This window comes from Mirounga leonina, unplaced genomic scaffold (genome assembly GCF_011800145.1).
Source record: "Mirounga leonina isolate KUSES-001 unplaced genomic scaffold, KU_Mleo_1.0 Mir_180, whole genome shotgun sequence".
In the NCBI taxonomy this organism is placed as follows: Eukaryota; Metazoa; Chordata; class Mammalia; order Carnivora; family Phocidae; genus Mirounga; species Mirounga leonina.
The window spans coordinates 4,807,909-4,825,958 of NW_023270469.1; the positions used below are offsets into that span (position 1 = coordinate 4,807,909).

The 18,050-nt window shown below is 50.1% G+C and overlaps 1 long non-coding RNA gene across 1 annotated transcript; it reads right to left on the minus strand.

Moving 5' to 3' along the window:
* Positions 1-3,000: 3,000 nt before the first annotated feature.
* LOC118023520 lies at positions 3,001-12,528 on the minus strand. The gene is made up of 3 exons (XR_004682835.1): positions 11,830-12,528; positions 6,326-6,569; positions 3,001-3,035 (listed from the first exon to the last, which is right to left on the minus strand). It is a non-coding gene; the product is annotated as an uncharacterized LOC118023520 (long non-coding RNA).
* Positions 12,529-18,050: the final 5,522 nt, after the last annotated feature.

Sequence of the window (18,050 nt, forward strand, 5' to 3'; positions counted from 1 at the left end):
GCACACCTGCCCGCACGCGCACACCTGCCCGCACTGCACACACCTGCTCGCAGCATCCAGGGCGTGGGTCAGCAGCTCAGCTCGCATGCCGGACGCCTTCCGGGGAGTGGACGCAGGCGGCACAGCCCGGTTCCTCCCGCCCAGAAGCAGAGCGCGTTCGGGCCTTTCCACGCACCACGTTCGCCCCCTTCCCATTGGCCGGAGCAAGTCACAGGGCCCAGGCCACGCGGAGAGCGCGCGAAGGACGCACCGGCGGGCTGACCCTGACCACGCCCCACGGGAGTGAAGACCCGCCTGCCACGGGGTGTACTGCGGTGCCTGGTGTCCGTGAACTTGGCCTGTCCTTCCCGCGTGCAGCTGCCCTGCTCTTGGCCAGGCTGCGGCGGAGCCGGGGGGAACTGACCGCAGGCGCCTTTAAAATACGGATTTCTCGGTCCTTTCAGGGACCTGGTACTAACACCTTGTTAGCTTCCCTCTCCCTGCTGATCACTGCGCCTCCGTTACCGTGGGAAAGCAGCAGGAAAGGTGGGGGGATACGGGTCATCGTGCAAGTTGGGGAATTAAGAACAAAGAAAAATGGATTCTAGAAGTAATACATGAACATGCCCATTATCCAACAATAGAGACGTGTGCAAATCAAAGACATGGATGCGCCCCTCACCCTTCTCTCCCTGACTCCCTGTGGGGGGAAACTGATCCCCGCCCGCCTTCGCCTCCTTGCTGTCCCGTGTGCCTTCCTCCAGAATCCAGCGTCCAAGCAGTCTAGAAGCTTCGGGCCTGCCGGGTTGTTAGAAGAATTCCTTCCCTTCCCCCAGGCTGCCAGTCGCCTCCCTGAGCTTCTGGAATTACACAGAGTTGGAGGTTTCTAAGGATGTGCCAGGATCTCTTTTTTTAGTGGATGTGCTGCCGAAGCGAGCACTGTGCCAGGATCTCTTGTCCGAAGACGCAGGCTGGCCTGCTGTGTCCAGGGGCAACAGTCACGCCGTGCCGTGGGCTCTCCCTTCCATGGAAGGCCAAACTCCGCTTCCTTCTTGTTGCTGCTGACCGGCCAGGAGCCGGTGTGTTTCCCACCCCGTAGTGGTCCAGCGCGCAGCACCCTCTTTCCTACGCTTATGCCCCCAGGAGGTAACACTGGTTGTGGAGGGGCAGTCTTGGGGGCGGGGGATGGCCCAGGTCCTTAACCGAGGACTGAGTATTAGGTCTCTGCCTCAGTGGGGTAGGATCCTTAAAACAGTCACCACGTGAGATGTTCTGGATGCGTCCACCCTCTGCCCCGTTACAGGGAACCGTGGCCGGGTCCACGCAGTGGCCTGAGCTATGAAGCTGGGGAAACAGCTGATTGGAGAAGAGGAGAGAAACTTATCCCACGGCCCCGAGGGGCAGACAGACCTGGATAGAAATCTCAGCTCCTCTACTGCTACTTGCGTGGCTGCACACTGTGTGTCCTTCAAGCGCTGGGACCGCGGCCGCAAAGTGCCACAAACTGGGGCCCTTACAACAGACACATGTCCTGTCATATTCTGTAGGCAGAGGTCTGAAATCAGGCCGTCGGCAGGCCCACGCTCCCTCTGGAGCCTCCAAGGGAGAATCCTTCCCTGCTTCTTCCAGCTTCTGGTGGCTTCGGGCAATCGTTGGCGTCCCTAGGCTTGTGGCAGAACCCCTCGGATCTCTGCCTCCACTGTCACATGGCCGTCCCCGGGGTGCTCTGTGTCTGTTCGTTTCCCTCCCGTTACGACCCCAGGCATTGGATGAGGGCCCCCCCAAGCCAGTCTGACCTCACCTTAACTTGGTCACATCCGCAGACTATTTCCTAATAAGGCCACACTCGCAGGAGCTGGGGGGTTAGGACTTCAACATACGGTTTTGGGGAACACCGTTCTACCCACTCTAGTGGCCTTCCTGTATCCCCCAGCTTGTCACCTGGGCAGACACCAGCCTGCCATCTGACGGCACCTCTCTGCCTGAGAGCTTCTCCGTGCCACTGGAACCATGTTGCCACCAGAGCAACTGCCTCGGACCCACCCCCTCCGCCTTCAAACGATGGCTGACAGCAGTCTTTACATAAATACCCCAGCCCCTTAGCCCCTGGGGGTGAGTCTGGGGCGTGCCCAGGCCCCAGGTGCTCAGGTGGTAGCTGTTTTGACAAGCTGCCCTTGTTGGTCCCACCCTCCAGTTCCCCGGTGTTTCTTGCACCTCTCACAGACTTACACTTGCTTCTGGAAGAACCCCCAGATGAGGCAATAACAGGCACTCAGTTGTCCTTCCCCTGGGCAGGCAGGCAGGTGGCGGCACGGCTGGGTAGGGTCAACAAAGCAAGCAGCTTCCGGAGGGAGCAAAGCGGCTTCTGTTACCACCTCGGGCTGCAGAAACGAGAAGGTGGGAAGATCTGAGAACAGGAGAGCCACGTTGGACTAACTGGCTGTGTGCTTTGGGGCGGGCCACTTACCCTTTCTGTGCCTCCATCCCCTTTAGAATGGTGATGGGGGGACCCGAGGACCCGTAGAATCTTTTGTGCCTTTGGGACTCTGGAAGCCTATAACCTCTTCTCTCCACCCCGACTTTCAACAATTTCTTTGTCTGGTTCATCTATTTATTCTAACATTTTTATTTATTAATGTTTTTTTTTGAGGCAGAGAAGAAGTGGAAACTGGGGTTTGTCTCTGAGGGGCAGGCTCATGTTTTTTGTATGGGTTCAGGAAAACACGACATGAGAACACAGTGGAAAGTTTTATTGAGAAACAAAATGTTTTTATTTATCCTATTTGGAACTAGCATTTGCTCATATTTGGCAATAAGATAAAGTGGGAGGTGGGTTGACTTAGGGTCAGATGATCCCGGTTGAATGTCAGCTCTACCTCTAACTCTGTGATGGTGGGCAAGTTTATTCATTCATTCATTCATTCATTCATTCATTCATTCATTCATTCATTCATTCAATAAATACATACTTGTGGGTGTTGCCAGGCCATGTCCAGGATTTTGGAGAGTCAATGGAGAGCAACACGATGGGTTCCTGCCCTCTTGGTGCTTCCAGACTAGTCAGGGAGAAAGACATTAATCAGATAACAACCTGGATATACATTTACACCACAAGAGAAGCTCTGAAAGGTAGGAAAGCAATACACAAGGATACTGGCAAGGTCCACAAGATTCGAAAAGGTCTTCCTGATGATGTGATGTTGAGCTGAGATGTAAGTATGCATAGGTGTCCACTAAGTACAGAGTGGAGGGGAAGAATAGCATTTCCAGCAAAAGAAACAGCACATGCAAAGGCCCTTGGGTGGAGGGAGCCAGCTTGTCCTAGAAACAGCCCTGGGAGTAATATTTACTCATCTGTTTAGAAACAGAAGACTCCATCAAAATGCCTAGCTCTCTAGGTCACTGTGAATATCAAATGAAATACTGTACAGAAAAGTGCCTATCAAGGACTTCCTCTTTTCAATTTTGGAAAAGCCAGCAGGACTCTGAGGTTCCGGGATTTGGGTTCTAGGTCCCAGGAAAGCGAATACTCTCTGCTACCTCTGTTGCAGGTGAATCAACGTGCCTTTTGCTGTAATCTGTTGATTATTCTAGTCTCACCCTGAAGGGCAATGGTTGGTATTACTACTTGGGTCTTTGCTTTAGTTTTGAGAACTGGGAATAAACTATTCAGGCTCCCTGCCATACCTTCTTGTCAAGCAGGGTCCCTTGAGTTTGGGGACTTCCCCTGTCCTGGGGCCTTAGTTGCATAAAGCTGCCCTCTGCTGGCCACACCCCGAGGCCTGGGGTGGCTCTGAGTCATGGGCAGGATTCTATGCAACAGAGTATAACTCTGTTTCAATTTGCAGGTTGTGGGGAGGGGGCCTCCACTCACATGGGATGGTCAGGATCTCTCCCTTCCCCCCTCTCCTTCCCCTCACCCACTAAATGGGCACCTAAGCGCCCTGCCCCCCCCCCCGCCCCCAAGCTCTGCACATCCTCTATCTTACTGTGGTCTGCACCACGCCTCCCAGCAGATGTTGCTATCCTGTTTCCAGAAACCAGGCAGGAGCTTAGGCAGTTGAATGACTTTCTCAAGTTCCTGGGCAGGGAAACTAGGTCAGCCTCCTGGGGGTGTGACCTGTGCACAGGGTTTGCCCTCAGAACCACCCTCCCCCCTTTTGGTTTCATACTTTGTTGTCACCATCTTGAAATTCTTAATAGCTTTTGAACAAAGGAGCTCGCATTTCGTTTTGCAAGAGGCCCCGCAAATGATGCGGCCAGCCTGGCTGTTAGAATAAGAGCTTCGGGCGCCTGGGTGGCTCAGTCGGTTAAGCGACTGCCTTCGGCTCGGGTCATGATCCTGGAGTCCCGGGATCGAGTCCCGCATCGGGCTCCCTGCTCGGCGGGGAGTCTGCTTCTCCCTCTCATGCTCTCTGTCTCTCATTCTCTCTGTCTCAAATAAATAAATAAAATCTTAAAAAAAAAAAAAAAAGAATAAGAGCTTCAAATCAGAGCTGCTCACTCCAAACCCAGAGCCCTAGCGCCGCCCCCAGGGCTGTTTCTAAAACACACATCTGGCATTTCCCAGTTTGGCCCCAACATGGCTCTCCGTTACCTATGGGGTGAAGCATCTTATTTGCTAACGCAGGCATTCTAGGTTTAAATTGAAGTGTAGCTGATGTACAATATTCTATATTAGCTTCAGGCGGACGCATAGTGACTCAACAGTTATGCATCACAAAGTGATTACCATGATGAATCTAGCTAGCATCTGTAACCACACCAAGTAGCTACATATTCACTATATTCCCTGTGCGATTGTACCCCCAGGACTTATTTTATAACTGGCTGTTTGTACCTTGTGATCCCCTTTGCTCCCCTCCTCTCTGGCAACCACCAGATTGTTCTCTGTATCTATGAGTTTTGTTTGTGCTGTTCTTTTAGATTCCACATACAAGTGAAATCATGCAGTATTTGCCTCCCTTGTCAGACTTACTTCACTTAGCATTATAGCCTCTAGGTCCATCCATGTTTCTGCAAATGGCAAGATTCCATTCTTTTTTATGGCTAATACTCCAGTGTGTGTCTGTGTGACACAAACACAAAGATGTGGTCTTTTTTTTTTTTTTTAAAGATTTTATGTATTTGAAAAAGAGAGAGCATGAGAGCAGGGTGAGGGGCAGAGGGAGAAGCAGACTCCCCGTCGAGCAGGGAGTTCGATGTGGGGCTCAATCCTGGGACTCTGGGATCATGACCTGGGCCAAAGGCAGAAGCTTAACCAACTGAGCCACCCAGGCTCCCCTGTCTGTCTATCTATCTATCTATCATCTATCTATCTATCTTCTTTATTCATTCATCCACTGATGGACGGTAAACTCCTGGAGGAGGGAAGGTTGGGGAAGAACACTGAGGCTTTGGCAATAAGCCCAGAACAATAAAGGCAGCATCTCTGTGGGTGGGGCCCCAGTACTGTTGTGTGTAAAAGTTTTCCAAGTGGTTCTAATGAGTGGCCAGGCTGGAGCCCCACTGGTGGAAGGCCTGGCATAGTTCCTGGCACTCAGTGGGTGTTTAATAAATGCCCTCTAACTTTTTAGAGCCATGAGTTGACTAGAGGGCTCAGGCTAAAATGAGTCTTGAACGAGAACAGACTCATCTGGGGTTTCAGGTGTGTCAGAAGAGGAGCTCAGAGTTTATCAGGCAAAGGGGGTGTAGTTTACCAACGACCTGGGGTTGGCTGGAGAGGGGCTTCTTCAGTGGGGGAGAAAGTGGGAAAGACTTGCAAATGAGGTGCATCTTCCCACATTGAATATTTGGTTCACTCTTTGCATAGAAATAGCACCCAGTTCTGTCCTGGCAACTTCTCTCCCCCATTCATAATTCCAGCATTTTGATGAGCGGATTAATTCCAACTCTGGTCTTAGCAGAAGGCATATGACCCAGGCTTGGCCAGTTGGATCATTCTGCCTTTCTCAGCTACTGTCAGTGGCTGAGGGATGGGCATGTACCCCAAGCCAGACTACTGAGATATGACCCCAGGGTGTTTGTGGGAACCCTGACCCAGAGAAGCTCTTTCCTGAGGGGGTTCAATGCAATCTGCAACTGCTGATGGTCATTTAACCATGGTGGCAAGGGCCAACACAGAGGACAGCAGAACTGACTGCTGGCTATGGACTCCTGATGAGTGTATTTGAGCACTTGGATTCAGCCATGCCTGAATCTACACCCAAACTCCTTCTTACAGGACTCAACAAATGCCTTTACTTGCACCAGTGAGTTGAAGTAGATTATGGGTCACTTAAAGCTAAAACCATGCTGACACTAGGAATGTAAATATCCTGGACATGCTTCCTAATTCCCAACTCACCCTACAGAGATTCGTGCAGAGCTGATCATCCAGTCCAGAGTGAGGGGACATATATGCTCAAGTAGCATATGGTTTCCAAGTCTCAGGTAGCCAGCATCCTGAGGATCTTCCTCCCCCATTAGAGCAACTGTGGATCTTTGAGATGGACTAGTCGGGGTCCATTTGTTCTCTGACCACAGATTTCCGGTAACTCACATATAGCTGAGCATCAAATGTTTGCTGAGCATCTGCTTTCTGCCAGGCACTGTGTGGGGCACAGAGATTGCAAAGATGATTATGTTTCCAGATCAACCCAGAAAAGCCAATGCAGTTAGTCATTTTTAGAACTGTAGACTGCAGAGTATGGGAACATTCTTATTTATTATTATTTTTTACTTAAATAGTCTCAAGAAAATTTAAACCTACTGCACACTTTAAAAAACAGGTAGTAGGCAGTCACATTTTACTATACTAGTCATGAAGTGAAGCTGATGCAAAGAACACACGTGTGCAAATCTCTTTATTGATTTGGGGAGCTGACGTTATTGGGAGAGACAGGTGGATAATTCCACGGGGACTCCGATGACAATGCTAGAGCCTCTTTAAGGCTCTAGATGGTGGTAACACAGGTTCTTTTGAGGACAGGTTCCTTTCAAGATATTGGCACATCTCAGTGGGTGCCTAGAACCTTCCTCTCCTGCAGCCTCTTGCTGATCCGGGCCACACCACATTCTCAGAGTTCTGCCAAAGGATGGGCTTTGTCCAGACCGAAAGAGAGCAAAAGCCAGGGTAAATCCATCAACTCCCTGTTTAGAGCAATACTTAGTATCAGAAATTCAACTTGAAGCCTGAAATGCAGGCCAGGAAGGTGGTCAGGAGGGCAGCGAGCAAAGCATCGTGGAAGGTGAAGAGAATCGAGAGCAGCGGGTGTGTGTGTGTGCGTGCATGTGTGCGCAGTGCTTGCCTTTCTTTGCTCTGCAAAAGGCTCTGTTCCGGAGACACCGTCTATACAGCCACTTCGGGGAAATTCACATTGGATATTAGCAGGTTGCAAGTTCTGAGAAGTCCTGTTTGGAAAAAATCTGTGCACACTGCTCAGGGTAATGTTTCCCCACCTTACTTAGCCACTGAACACTTTTTTTTTTAATCCACTCTTTAGAAAACACCTGCTTCGTTATTACATGGTCTCCTGTTCCTAACTGTGGCAGGTTATCCCTTACACAGAAGGAATGAGGGCTGGTGGTATGTGTGTTCATTTACCGCATACGTGGGACCTCTCAGGCTGCTCTGTGATCGGGGTGCCAACAAGTTCGACAAGGCAGCTCGAGCTTAGAGGAAATCCCGATGTGATCTGGTTTGCCTACTCAGAAGTGGAGCTGCTTAGTTTGTTCTAGAGAGTTCCAGCCGGTATTCTTGTGGGCCCTTTGCCTACTGTCTACATACCTGCCCCCACCAGGACTTCTGCCAGGAGCCAAAGGGGACTGGAAGATGAATCAAAGTCCCAAGACGCCCCCAGCATCTCTCAGACAGGGGGAGACAGACACATGGCAAAGAACTTGAGGACAATGTGGTGTTAAAATAAAGCCGTGTTGGAAATACCTAGGGGATCACAAGAGAATGAGGCTCCCTCTCTTGGCGAGAATGAGGGTAGTTTCGTCTTAAAGGGATAGAGGACTTGGGTCTTAACGGTTGAAGAGGAGGTTACCAGGCAGATACTGGTTGAGGACACATTCCAGGGGCGACGAACAGGGAAATGTGTTGGTGGGAGGTGGACAAGTTCCGATTCCAATCCCAACATGGGGATTTTTCCACACCAAGCAATTCTCTGACATCAGCTGGGTGTGCCGCACTTCAACTCCATTCTGACCCGAGCTACCCGGAGATAGGACGGCATCGGATCTCACAGGTGAGGGCTCAGTCCTGCAAGTCCGCCCTCCAAGCCAACTGCCAAGTCCCTTGTTAGCTGTGCTTGTGGCCTGCCCGCTACAGATCAGAGCCTCCCCAGCCCCCCTCATTGTTCGCTTAATTTGCTAGAGCAGCTCACAGAACTCAGAGAAACATTTTACTTACCTGTTAACAGCCAAGTGGAAAAGATGCACAGAGCGAGGTATGGGGAGAGGGCATGGAGCTTCCAAGCCCACTCCCCGCCTCTTCCAGAACCTCTGCACGTTCCCCAGCCGGGCTTCATTAGTGAGGGATGATTGATTAAATCCTTGGCCCCTGGGAGGGATTTAACCTCTAGCCCTTCTTCCCTCCCCGGAAGGCTAGGGGTGGGACGGAAAATTGCAGCCCTCCAATCTCTTGGCTGTTTCCTCTGGCAACCAGCTTGCGTGCTTAGGTGCTTTCTAGAAGTCACCGCCTTAACCTAAACTCAGGTGTGGTTGAAAGGAGTTTGTTATGTATAACAAGACACCGTGCACAGAGGAGGGGCTCGCCGGAGAAATTCTTTTAGCTTTGCTGTTTGTTTGAAGATTTTCATAATAAAGTGTTGGGGAGGATGAATTCTTAATCCAAATTTATTATTTCCCTCTTTTGCAATGCTCAGTTATTCTTAAGCTTCTCTCTGATTATTAAACTTGCCAGAACCACAGCAATTACTTCCTGCAAACAAGTTGTCAGAAGCCTTAAATGAATTTTAGACCTAATTTAATTCCCAATTTACTTGCTTATAAAAAAAATCTTAATTTCTCCAAACCAAATCAACCCTTGATATTCCAGTTACAGATTCTTTTAGAAAGCCGCTGTAAAAGGCAAACTAAGCCAGTCACCCAGAGATGATTTGGACATGCTCCTGAGGACGGGGAGAAGAAGGGGGGGTTAGAACTTTGGAGACAGATGGCAGATCCCAAGCAGAGATCAAGGTGAGCCTGAGAGCGTGTCTGGTTAAAGGGAGCATTTGTGCTCTGCTCTGGAAGCAGGGACCCACTGGGCCCCGGCGATGGCTGGGTGGAGACGTGGAACGCCAAGGAAATGCAGGCGAGCGACTTGATGCTCTGGTCACTTTCCAAAACGTCAACTCGCTAAGCAAACCAGCAGGTAGGAGTCGGATAAACACACTCCTGTGTTGGATGTCGGCAATACGAAGAAGCATCGCAAATGCTTCCAAGACTCCAACAAACATAACGTGTAGGGAGGTGCCCCCAGGGGGCCCCCAGCCCATAACATCACACCTCCCTCCCTGAGAACTGCCCGCCAGCCTGACTGAGCCAGGGGCAGGCCCCCAGCCACACTGGGCCAATGAGAGCCTCTCTCTTTACACTTCCAGGTTGGTGGCCCCGGGGAGTGGGGGGCTTGGGGGAACTGAGGTTGAAGATATGTTGAGGTCTGAATCCCCAGGACCAGTGAGTGTGACCTTGTTGGGAAGTAGGGTCTTGGCAGATAAAATTGTTAAGATGAGATCATAATGCGGCAATGTGGTCCCTGATCCAAGGACTGGTATCTTCATAAGAGGCTGTTAATGTGGACGCAGACACACGGGGAGAGTATCACGTAAGGAGGCAGAGACACAGGAAGGAGAGGCCACGGACGATGGGGCAGAGACTGGACCGAAGCAGCCACAAACCAAGGGACCGCAGGATGGCTGGCTTCTGTCTCACGCCCACGCCGGCCTCCTCAGGGCCACAAGAGGCTCCGAGCTCTGAGCGCCGCCTGAGTTCGGGGCAGGGAAAGGCAGGAGATCCTGTGCTGGCCGCATCCGTCCCTTTTGCCAGGAACGCAAAACCCTCCCCGGAGCCACTGGGCAGGTTTGCTCTGACTTCTCATGGGGAACGGCATCAACTGGCCCCATCCAGCAGCCAGGGAAGCTGCAGGAGTGCCGCTTTAGCTCTCCTCGGTGCTGGAGACAGTTCCTGAGACCCACAGAAGCCATGGCCACACCCAGGGAGCGGGGAAATGTGCCCTCTGCAGGCCAGGGGCGCTGGGCCAAGTGTCAGCGGGACTCGTTCCTTTTTCGAGGCTGGGAGGGAGATTCTGTCTGCTGCCTTTCTCCCGGCTTCCGGTGGTGGCTGGCCATGCTTGGCGCTCCTGGCCACGGAGATCCATCACTCCAGGCTCAGCCTTGGTTGCCACACGCTGCCGTCTCTGTGGCCATCTTGGTGTCTCTTCTGGAAGGGACTCCAGTCATTGGATTTGAGCCCATCGTAATCCAGCCTGGCCTCGCCTTAACCGGGCGACATCTGCAGAGACTTTCCACAGAAGGTCACTTTCACAGTTACCAGGGGTTAATGTGGACATACCTTCTGGCGGGACACAACCCATAACAGAGGTGGACAGAGAGAAAGGGCTTGGGAGCGGTGCTGGGCTGGCCCCCGACGACGTGATGCTTGGGGATCTGGGCCAGGGTGAGGGAGGAGCCAAAGGAGCACCACGCAGCTGGCCGGGCCGGGCGGAGTGAAACTGACTGCTAAAGCATCCCCAGGGCTGCCACCCTCCGGACTTCGCATCTTATGAGGGCCTTAAACATCTCTCCTGTTTAAGCCATCTTAGTCGCTGCCTGCAACTGAAGCCATTCTAATGCCTTTTCTTACCGAAATAAAATACTTGACCATAAATACTTGAACTTGGAGCCTTCATTTTGGGCTTAAGTGTTAAATGCTTTCCTTTCTACCAATAAGAAGGAAAAAGTCAGGCGTTAGTTACTTCCTTTAGGATAGCTAACTCAAAAGATAAACGAGAAACTTACTCTTTTTACAAAATGGCAAACAAAATGGCAAAATGGTTCTTTTTAAGGACCCAAAACCATCCTTGAAAACCTCCAAAAATGGGGCGCCTGGGTGGCTCAGTTGGTTAAGCGACTGCTTTCAGCTCAGGTCATGATCCTGGAGTCCCTGGATCGAGTCCCGCATCGGGCTCCCTGCTCGGCGGGGAGCCTGCTTCTCCCTCTGACCCTCCCCCCTCTCATGTGCTCTCTCTCTCATTCTCTCTGTCTCAAATAAATAAATAAAATCTTAAAAAAAAAAAAAAGAAAAAAGAAAACCTCCAAAAGTCCTTTTAAAATGTAATTTCACAAATCTCTTTTTTGTTATTAGTAAAATCTTGTTACTTTCACAAGCTAAACTGTATCTCAATACATTGATGTTTGACAGAATTATCAACTCACAGGCTCACCTGTTGCGGGAATAGAAAAAAACCATGTTCAGACCGAAAGCGTGTACTTTCATGAAAATAAAGGTAAATGACCAATAAATTACTACTTTTTAATAAATAATCTCCTTATTGGATAACTTCTGCTAGTGAAATATTTACCATGCTCTCTAAAACCTTTTTAATCAGCTGAAACGCTCAGGAAGCTGTAAATGATTGGGTATCCTTTTGTGGCTTAAGAGTTGAAATGATTTTTTATTGAAGTACATTTTAATAAGAAGCAAATTGATTTAAAGTGATTCAAGTTTCATTGCGTGAGGGCTCTTCACGCTCAGCTCCGTGGGCTGGAGGGCCCTCTCCTCATTTCACCGGGCTGCAAGGTCACGCTCTGCCCGGTGCCCGCATTTTCTGCAGAAATTAAGAATCAATTCCTTGTAAATTACCTTAGGACCGACCCAGGCCGGAGCGCCGCAGCTCGAGATCATCCTCCGTGCTTTCTCTGTGCTATGTTTTCCTGCGTAGGAAATAACACAGAAAAACAATAAGCTGGGGCACTGATGGACCATGTGGATCCCCAGGCCCCTGCCCTGTGCATAGTGGATCCTGATTTACAGAAGAGGAGGCCAGGAATCTGCAATGCCCAGGGGCTTTACTGTTGACTAGTCTGACCCCCAAAGCCGAAGTTGACACCTTAAGGCCCTGGTTCTCACACTTGAATGAGATCGGAACCCCTTGGAGGGTGTGTGAAAACTCAGGCCAATTGGCCCCACCCCCAGGGTCTCGGATTCAGTGGGGCTGGGCAGGGTCTGGAAAACTGCATTTCTAACAAGCTCCCGGGGGGATGCTGATGCTACTAGCCTGGGGACCCCATTTTAAGAACCCCAGAACCAACTATGGAAAATGAGTATCAGTAGAACGCATAAGAATGAATATTGTTAGCACTTTCGTGACCAGAGCAGATGCCATTGCAATTTCAGAAGGACCAAGACCCAATACAGGGTCCTCTGAAGAAGTGATAAAACCCAGAAGAGAACAGGTGTTAGTTTCTAAGGAAGAAAATGCTTAACATTTCAACGGTGTTGGGCGCCCGGGTGGCTCAGATGGTTAAGCGTCTGCCTTCGGCTCAGGTCATGATCCCAGGATCCTGGGATCGAGTCCCGCATCAGGCTCCTTGCTCCTTGGGAGCCTGTTTCTCCCTCTGCTTCTCTCTCTCTCTCTCTCTCTGTCTCTCATGAATAAATAAATAAAATCTTTAAAACAAAAACAAAAACAAACCATTTCAACGGTGTTAAATGTGGCATCGAGCAGGTAAGCTAGCACATCAGTTTAGTTTCCAAGAGTTCTTGCCCAGTTTATTACATTACTTAGTACAAAAGAGATTCTTTAGCTATGAGCTTACCGAACAGGAACTTGTTAAAACATTACTAGTCCATTTTTCCCCCAGAATTGTTCCAGAACTCAGATGAGCTTGGATAAACCTGAGACATTTCTGGCAGGGTTCGTGGCGAAGTACATTTTCTCAGTCAGTGATTCCAGAAACACCGGCTCAGCTGCGCCAGAGAGGTCCCACAGGGTCTGCCCTCTGTGGCCGGGAAGACAAAGCTGGGTGACAGATCCTCGTTAAGGCTCGTCTGCCTTGAGGAAGTGAGACTGACCCACTGAAAGAATCTTGCTGCCTTGTCTTTTGATGATGCCGGCAAAATGTATGTGTCATGTGATCAACCTCCCAGAGGAAGGGCTCTGGTGGAAGGTCTGGCCAGTGATGGGGGCTCCCGGACCCCAGCACACCTGTGGCCATCATAAACCTTCTTTTCGGACGGCTGCTAGCAAGACGGCGTGATTTTGACAGCTGGCTTCAGAAGAGTCTGTCTCTTTAAGATTCTTGCTTCTGGCCCGGTGAACACGGGTCCTGACTGAGGAACATGTGAGTTGGGTACACACCAGAGACTGATTTCTCTGTAGGACGTGATTTTGCAGTTCTTCCAGCTACGCAGTGTGTGTGCCAGGCCGGTCCTGGACTCCTGTGGCCGGAAGAATTGGGGCCCATCCTTGACCTCGATAGGATTTTGCAGCAGGATCAGTCAGGTGGCCTTCTTCTATTTCCGAGAGAGGGTGTCATTAAAAGGAACAACCATAATATTTAAATTACCAGAAATCCTTCTGATGGGGTTGAAGCAAAAGTGAATCGTACCGACCGCCACATAACCTGTACCAGCCTCAACTCTCCAGGTCGGCATGGCAGCTGGGCAGACAGAAGCTTGGCAGAGTCCCATCTGATCTGCTCAGGGAGTTACGTCACCCGATGAGCAGCACTAGACAGACCTTCTCGAATGCAGCTCTCGACCATGATGCACAGGCGAGCTGAGCACGAGGCCTGGGGCCGGGTCGACCTGCAGGGACTCTGACAGCGTGGGTCTGGGTGCTGCCTGGTCGTGGGGTCTGAAGTGTTCCCCAAGGGGCTCTGCTGCGCAGCCAACGTCAAGAGCAAGCGAATTCCTCATTTAATCATCTCCAGTGTTACAATTTATAATCTGGAAGCTACATCTGAGAGGTCGGTAACACACCGTAGGCTGTCCACCCGACAGGATTCTGATAGAATCCTGGCTTTGTTCTTTATATCCTCTAAGGAACCAGGAACTATTAGAAGGGGCCTCATCGGGGCTCACGTTGGACCATGAATGGGTCAAGCTGGGGTTTCTCCCCCTTGCCATTGCTGACCTGTGGAGCTGGCTAATTCTTGGTGGTGGGGGCTGTCCTACGTACATGCTGGAGGATGCAGAGCAGCATCCTGGTCCCCACCCACCAGATGCCAGTCACAGCCCCGATCCCCAAGTCGTGAGAACCAAAAGATGAGAATCACAGAGCTCAGCCTATCACTCAGGGCCTGGTGCCTTGCCAAAGATGGTTTCAGACACAGGCATTTAGGGATGGGCAGTGCGGTAGGAACACCTTTGGGGAAACATTTTTTTTCAATCTTAAAAAGACCCGGAGAAAGCTGTTCTCTTTCTGTGGGTTGCACCAGGACGGTATAAAGCTGGGTCCTGGATGGTCTTGCGGAGGTGTGGAATTCACGCTCCCCAGAGCGGCCCTCCCTGCGGATTTGCCGCCCTGCGAGGCCATACCACCCCCTTTGGCTTACGAGGCTGTGCTTTCTGTTATATGCAGTGAAGTGCTTCCAAACACCGGATCCTGAACTCCGGGCTATTCTTAATTCTGGGCAACGATACTGTTCCTCTTTGGAAGGTAGACAATTTGCTGCTGCCCAATATGAGTAATTGGTCAAAACGTATCCACAGAGTGGGAAACTATAAACATACCATAAAGATTACCACCAGGAAGCAGGGGAGCAGCCCGAGACATTTATGTATGCGGTCTATAAACATGCTTTGGCCTTGCTCAAGGAGCTACATACACAGCATTACATTTCACCAACAGTGGCCAGGGACCCACGGAAGCAGATGTTCTGTATCTATTAGCTATAAATCTTACCCGAGGCAGGTGTCTGAAGAACTTCCAGGCACCTCTCTTGGTGTGAGGGCAAAACATTAGAATGGATTCTTTTCTGAGTCAACCTGACTTGTAGAGACAAACTCCCTTCCTATTTCCAAAGTGATTTGTGGGGCGAGGAGTTCAATCATAATCGCTCTGGTTTTTGTTTCTGGGCAGAGACTCACGGCCCCCCTCCCCCCATTTCCATTCATTGAAAAAGAGTTTTAAAGAAGCTGCAGCTAAAAGCAGACACTTACCTTCATACATGATGGCCGAAGATTCCAGGTGATCGCGGCGTGGGTACCTTCTTAAGACTTCTGTACTCATCTGTGCGTGTGTGTTTTTTTTTAACAAAGTGACCTGATAAGATGGTAAGGAAATGGGTCATTGTGGGAGGGGCTCTTTCTTCCCCCCACCCCCCAGGAGGGTCTCAGGGAGAATTTCCGCGCGTGAGAAGTGATGAGGTGGGAGCAAGGAGACGAATGTGAGAAGCAGGAGTTAGTATTCCCTGGGATTCTGTCAAGGCAAATATTCACTTTTTTTTTTATTCTTATGTTAATCCCCATACATTACATCATTAGTTTTAGATGAAGTGTTCCATGATTCATTGTTTGTGCATAACACCCAGTGCTCCATGCAGAATGTGCCCTCCTCAATACCCACCACCAGGCTAACCCATCCTCCCACCCCCCTCCCCTCTAGAACCCTCCGTTTGTTTTTCAGAGTCCATCGTCTCTCATGGTTCGTCTACCCCTCCGATTTCCCCCACTTCATTCTTCCCCTCCCGCTACCTTCTTCTTCTTTTTTTTTTTTTCTTAACATATATTGCATTATTTGTTTCAGAGGTACAGATCTGAGATTCAACAGTCTTGCACAATTCACAGCGCTCACCATAGCACATACCCTCCCCAATGTCTATCACCCAGCCACCCCATCCCTCCCACCCCACCCCCCACTCCAGCAACCCTCAGTTTGTTTCCTGCGATTAAGAATTCCTCTTATCAGTGAGGTCATATGATACATGTCTTTCTCTGTTCTGTCAAGGCAAATATTTGAAACACTCACCTGGACTTGAGTTGTTCTCAACTTGTCCAGGAGAAAACAAAAAAAGTTGCTAGTCCAGGAGTACAGGTTTTCTCCGAGCCCTGCATAGTTTTAATCCTGAATAAAAATTCACGTCAAGCATGTTTAGTATTTAAGTTGGGTGATGTTTAATTGAAAACACAAAATCAGCCTTTTGAAAACAATTTCAAGATCCACGGAGGTAGGGGGTCGGTGATTCCCAGAGCGTGCATGGACATACGTATTTGGAGGCAGACGAAGCCCAGCTGTGAGTGTGCGCTCGGCCACTGGGCCAGCTGTAGGGGGGGTCCAGTGTCACCGCCGTCAGCCGGGTGACCTCACGGCCACTCACCCATGGGTTCTTCTGTTTAAACAGAGACTGATGAGATTAAAAACCTAACTCAGAGTTGTCTTGAGGATTAAGACAAATAATGTAAACAAAATGCCCAGCCCAGCGCAGTGGCTTATAACAAACACTTTCAGAAAGTGCTAGCTAGACTGTCAATTGTTGCCAGTTAATTTTCAGGGTTAGATCTGACAACAGATGGTGCCAATTCCTCCACTTAAACTGATTCATATAAGCTACCGAATTAAAAAAAAAAAGAGGAACAATTATTCTTAGAGGGAACCTTCAATGTACAAACAGGATGTTAAAAAAAAGTTCATTTTGCATGGATTGTTTGGAGGACTCTGTTCCCTTAGCAGCAATGTTGCAAGTGCAGTTAGGATCCCGACAACTCATGAAGACAAATTAACCTTTAATTACCCAAAATATGAGACGTATATTCTGATAAGGTCATACATGATGGCACTTCACTAGAAATGAAACAGAAAATAAAAATCGAGGAGATTAAAGTGTTTTAAAATCCTGTGGCTTGAAGGAAAGCGCTAGGCCCAGGGAGGAAGCTGATGAGGGGCCTCCTGGTTTGGGAGGTGAGGGCATTCAACTGAACTGAAGCGTTTTGCTTAGTGCAAGCCCCCTCCATGCTTGTTATATTCATCAGTCCTCAGTAGGATCTTCATGACCTTTAAGTGGACACAAACCAGTTGGAGTGTAAGAGAGGTAACACACTGCCCTGCAGAGACTGCTCCCGGAACTGGAAAGGGTCCATGCTGCTCCTTGCAAACACGCGCCTCCAAGCCCGCAGGAGGGGGTGTCAGCCACAGAGGAAGCAGCGCAAGGAGGGGCCCGTGGCCCCAGGCGTGGCCCCGGGCTGTGGGCCCAAGGCGGAGACAAGCCAGGGGGCTGTGGCAGCAAGCACCTGCTCCCAGGGGTGCGTGGGGTGACGGGGCTGAGCAGGCATCTGAGGTTCTCGCTTCCACGGTGAGGCAAAGCCATCATTTCGTACAAATGTGACGGCTTCACCAGGGTCCCAAAGTTATATCAGGCTAAATAAGGCTTTGCCCAGAGGCTTGGCCAACACGTCGAGTACTTGGCAAGGCAGGCAGTTATAAACTGAATCCAAAGCTATTTATTGGATTACTTTAACTGCTATCTCCCCCCTGTGTATTTTACAGCGCGCTAGTTCAATGAAATGTTAATTAGGTGCTAAGTGTAAAAAAAGATCCTTGGTCAAATAACTTGGAAACTGGCAGGTGAGAAAGTTAAATCACATTACTCTGCTCTGGGACCTCGGAGCCTTTAATATGCTAATTTGCACTGTGAATTTTCATGAAGTGAATCTAGTAGGAGGCAAGTTTGCTAAACCCAAGTGACCATAAACCCTTCTTTGCTAGTGTTTCTCCAAGGACAAGTGTCCTGGGCAACGTACTTGGAAAAGGCCTGCCTCAGGGATGTGGGTAAGCCCAGCTCTCCTCAGAGAGCAGTCTGCCCCCGGCTCTGGCGCTCCCTGGCCCCCCTCTCCCACAGCACAGCCCCGCCCACACCCCCCTTCCCACGCGCGGCCTCCGGCTCTGTGGACCTAATCCTTCCAGAGGTTTTAGCCCATCATCTAAAATGGTGTGTCCATTTAAATCCGAAAACGTGGAAAACCAAATCATCGTGGACACAAAGGACGCGTCGATAGCAGGATTTCAGGCACCTTTATTCATGGCAGATATTTCTGGTCAGGGGAGCTTGCCTCTGAAATCTTTCCCTTACTTAACGACAACT